The 5342-nt window shown below is 33.8% G+C and overlaps 1 pseudogene; it reads left to right on the forward strand.

The window, feature by feature from the left end:
• The first annotated feature begins 2488 nt into the window (after window positions 1-2488).
• Window positions 2489-2661, forward strand: LOC123812313 (annotated as a pseudogene).
• Window positions 2662-5342: the final 2681 nt, after the last annotated feature.

The raw sequence follows: 5342 nt of genomic DNA on the forward strand, positions 1-5342 counted from the left end.
CTCTTCCCTCTCAAAGATGATTGTAGTTTTGGGAAAAGCCAGAAGTCACAGGGCACCAAGTCTGGGCTAGAGGGGGCTGAGTCACCTGGGTGATTTGATGTTTCACCAAAAAACTCTTCAGGAGATGTAATGTATGAGCTAGAGTATTGTCTTGATGAAGCTGCCAATCACTAGTTGCCCATAGGTGTGGCCTTCTGAATCATTCTTACAGTTTCCACAGAGGAATGTTTAAGCTTAATGCAAAATTTGATGCAGATTCGTTACTCTACTTGCTCAGTCATTTTGCATGTGATGGCCACACAATACACATACATGTCACTCAACAGGCCTACCACCCCCACTGACTGGTACAGTGAAGTTATCACTGTTCACACATGTGCATTCTAGTCCACTCCCCTTGGCTGCCAGGTTATATCCATGCTGCATAAACTGTTCATATTATATTAAGAATGGCTGGGCTTTTTCCAGACAGATTTCATATATACAATGAAATATTAGTCATAAAAAAGAATAAAATCTTGCCACTTTCAACAACATGGATAGACCTAGAGGAGATTATACTAAGTGAAGTAACTCAGACAGAGAAAACCAAATGCCATATGAATTCACTTCCTTGTGGAATCGAAAGAACAATAACAAACAAACAAAACAGAAACAGACTCATGGATACAGAGAACAAACTAAGGTTTGCAGGATGGGAGGAGTTTGGGAGACTGGGTGAAAATGTGAAGGGATTAATAAGCTACAAAATAGTCATTAGCATATAAAACACAGCATAGGAAATATAGGCAATGATATTGTAATAACTGTTTATGGTATCATGTGGGTACTAGATTTATCAAAAGGGTCACTTTGTAAATTACATAATTAACCACTGTGGTGTGCACATGAAACAAATATATAAAATAATATTGAATGTCAACTGTAATTGGAGAAAAAACTGATATTATATCCTAGAAAGACCAATTCTGATCAATGATAGAGCTTGTTGAGTATACCTTTGTTTATTTTGGTCCAGGCCTGATACATCTGTGTAAGATCAAGGTCAAATTAGCATGGAAACTTTAAAACATGTCAATTCATTCTGCAGGCCAAGAACATAGCCACCTATGAGCCAGACATTTCAAAATCAAGTGCAAAATCAATATGTGCTTATTATAGATATATTGAAAAATAAAGAACATATACAGTAAAGATAAAAATTACCAATAGTCCTACCACCCAGAAATAAGCAATATTTGCAGAGTTGTTTGGGGTTTGATTGTATGTATTTGTGCAGGCATATGTGTGTTTATAGGTTCATCACACTGTTCATAAATTTCTGGTTCCTGCTCTTTTTTTAACCATGCAAAATGTAAGAATTTTTGAAGTCATTAAATATTATTTGTGTATCTAAACAAAACCAAAACAAAGATAAAAAATTCTTTTGGTAAAATGTAGGTAGATGCCTTTTAACAGGGAAAAGGAGGACACATTTGTATTATGCATCTTTGTTAAATTAAAGAAAAGAGTGCACCTTATTTGAAGAGTAACTTTATGAACTTCACCATGCCATATCAGTGAACACTGTGCTGTACAAAAGATTTTCATGGTCATCCTTATCTCAATTCATAGTACCATAGAAATATTCATATTTAGAAAGTTTTAATTTTGTAAACTGAACTATTTTTTGTGATAACCCCTAACATTTTGTACCTTCTCACTTCATCTTCATTCCTATAATGCCTTGACTACTAATAAATTACCCATGTTACCATCTTTGAATTGTTTTTCCAGACAGTTTTAATTCACTCTGTTTATAGTTATAAGCACCCCACTTTTATCATAAAATCATTAATGAAATATCTTACTGTTGAGAATATATTTCCACTGTTAATCTTTCCTTTACAAAATTTAGTTCTTTGTTCAGTATATTATTAAAATTTATGAATTGAATATGTTAAAGAGATCCATGTTAGAAACTTCTGTACTTTTATTCATGTGTAGAACAAACCTTCCAAAATTCATCATTTGTATTAATACTTGGTCTTCTAGTCTTTAGCTGAGTTTTCTGTGATTCTTCTAACAATATTTGCCAAAGAAATAAAATATCATCAATTGTCACCATATTATTTTCTGTGTATTATTTCTGTCTCTGTCACAATGGTACAAAGATCAATAATTTACCAAATATGTAAGTTTTTTGTCTTTTGCTATTATATGTCATTGCAAGAGCAGCTTCATAATTTTTACTGAGTATCAAGTTAAATTAGAAATTGGTGGTTGGGTTACCAGCTTGGTCCTTGTGAGCTGGATGGGAGTTGATAGATCCCAGCTATTCCAACTGCTTCATATGGCCATTGGCCATTGGTGTCTATCTCTGTCTTGATATAAGTCCAGGGAAGGGTCTGTTCTAATGATAGTACTAATAACCTCAGAGGTTTGCTCATCTTCTCTTCAGAATGTATGGTCATCACTGTTTCCTAATAATGAGGCTGGTGTAGAACTCATACTGGTAGTAGAGGTGTTAGCTTGATCATTTTCCCCTCATTTCCTCCTGCTTGTATTATTAATACTTATCTTCTCCCAGAAGTCTCTGCCATTGCACTCTGGGTGTGTTAGTTTTTGTGATTTTTCCACATGTGGGAAACTCAACTGCATTATTTGTTATACTAAGACTTTGTTTGCCCTTTTCCCTAGAAAAATATTCTTTGCCAGAATGTTTACACCACCAGTCTCAGTTTTGTGAGGTTTGGGTTTTAACAAGGAGATAACACAATCTGCACATTTATTTGATCATATACTCACATTCTTCTCTATAAGTCTTATTTCTAAAACCCTCAGTGTTGGAAGATTTCTTTTCAGAACCCCTCTGTCTTTGCAATCCATGCCTGCTTGGGGACTTCCTGACATTCAGAAAAAATGTGGGCAACAATGTCAAATCTCACATCAGCTATTAATAAATCTTAATTTATCCCCTACTTTTTAAACTGTAAGTGTAAATTGTAATATTGTCTTTAGAACTCTAATGGAATATCTTTCATACCTCTTTTCCTGAGTATACATGCTCTACTTTGTAGAAAAATGGTTTAGAGTAATCCAGAAAAGAAGGATAATCTTTATTTGGCAGTAGAAGAAGACATTTAAATTTGGCTTGCAGTAACTGAGAATTGAATTGAGATGTAGATTCATTAGAACTCCACCAATATTTGTGAGAATTGATAAACACAGCTAGCTCTTAGAGTGCTTACTCCTTGGTGGGTGCTCTTCCAAGCACATTATAGGTATTCATTCTGTTAATTCTCATAATTAAAATATGTATGCTTTGTTTATCTCTTTAACAATAAAAAGGTGGAGAAATACAACAGATTAGGAAACCATAAAATTGGGTATTGAGAAAATAGCTGAGACCTGTGGCCTGGGTCCAGATGAGCTCCTGTTGGTGATACTACATTTGGCTGCCTCTGGAACATCCATGAAGAGATGAAAAGCAATCAGAGTAAACTAAACTAAATTTGGACATATTTTTTTCTTACTGAAGGCAGTGAAAAATATATAACCAATGAAAATATCCTAAAAGACAAAAAATGTTAAAGGTCATTATTTATGAAAAGAGGTCAATAATTGGGGAATGAGAGAGGTGAGCATTTAATCCATTTATTGTCTTCTGTTGAGTTTGATATTTTAACTGAGGGGCCACATTATCTTAATTTGGAGAAAATAAATTTGAGAGAAACAAATAAGATTAGCTTTTACTGTGAGTCTTTCATTATTTAACAGTTTTAGAAGTGTTAAGAATTGAAATAGGCCATTCAAACCAAGATTAATAATATTTATGCAAATTTTCCTTATTTGCTGGTACCATTATTATTTATGTCAAACCAAACAAAGGGGACTTAAAAAAATAAGAATAAGTAGTAAAAAATAATTTTTTCTAAATATTTTTTCTTATATGCCAATGATAATCAGTTGCATGTTATGGAGGAAAAATGTCATTCACAATAGTTGAAAAAACAACCAAAGAAAGGAACAATTATAAATACACTTAGCAAGAAATCTGAAAAAATTTTAGAAAAACCAAGGAAAATTTGATTTAGCTGGGGCCATACCACAAAGTTAAAAAATGTGGAAAACTAGCCAAGCATTAGTTTTGACAGTGTTGAAATCACTTTACACATTCAGCACGATCCATTTTATACTTATCTTCTTGTTCTTTCATTTGTTTTCTGCCTTTCCATTGTTCTCTATTGTGGAGTTTTATGTTTATTAACATAGTACATATTCAATTGCTTCTGTTTAGTAAAGTTTTATCATTTTTATAGCAAGAACAACTAACAGACAGATGGTTTAGAAGGATATTCATTCCATTGAATTATATGTTTCAAGACATTTAAGATAATAGGGTTATACTCCATTTTATAATACATAATGATATGTAGTATCATTACCATATTGTTATAAACTTTTCTTTTGGAAAAAAATAGTGATGTGACAAACTGACTAAAAAGTCCTTGATGTTTTATAAATAAGGCAAATTAGAAAAGTACACCCACATGCATAAAAGCACAAAAGAGCACTCCTCTCACTCAGAAAATGCTATCTATTTAATCAGTGACTATTAGAAATACACTTATAATTACACATATAATTTAGAAATACAGATATCTGAATTGATTAAACAAGGCTCATAAAAGGGGATTAGAGGTAAAGTAACTGAGTACGTACAAATACATATTAAAAAAGGATAAGAATTTCAGGTAAACTTGTAAGTGTATAAAGTGATAAATGAGTACAAGCTCTGTGTAGATATGCATTAAAAGAGACCACAGGCCTTCTAATTAAGCCTGGCTTGATCCTTGGCACCATTATTCTACTCCACCTACCAGTGAATTATCTGCCATGTAAACACCCTTTCAGCTTGAAGAGCTCAATACCCACTGCTGGTTGTTGACAGGCTTGCATTCTACTGTTCTGGGCACTAAGGGTTAGTCTCAAATTCCTTCATCCCTCTTTTCTTATTCTGTAGATCTCTGCACCTCAAGAAGCAGTAGCCATCCTAGAGGCCTTTCTAGATAGAACCAATATTGCAGGCGTGAGCAGTGGGAAGAAATCCCAAGAACATCTTTATTTTGCAAAATGACAGAATCTTCACCTTGCAGAAAGTGCTTGAGGATATAGTTTAAACCTGTTATTTTTAAATTAAACATCCCTGACTCATAGATGAAGAGCAGAATGATAGCCAGCAGGGGTGAGGGGGTGAGGGATTGAGTAAAAAGGAAAAAGGGTTCATAGAAATGGACAACAGTGTTGTGATTGCTGCTGGGAGAGGGGTGTGTATAAGGGGACTAAATGGGAATGGGAAA

Source organism: Phyllostomus hastatus, unplaced genomic scaffold (assembly GCF_019186645.2).
Source record: "Phyllostomus hastatus isolate PE091 unplaced genomic scaffold, TTU_PhHast_1.1 phas_scaffold_78, whole genome shotgun sequence".
NCBI lineage: Eukaryota > Metazoa > Chordata > Mammalia > Chiroptera > Phyllostomidae > Phyllostomus > Phyllostomus hastatus.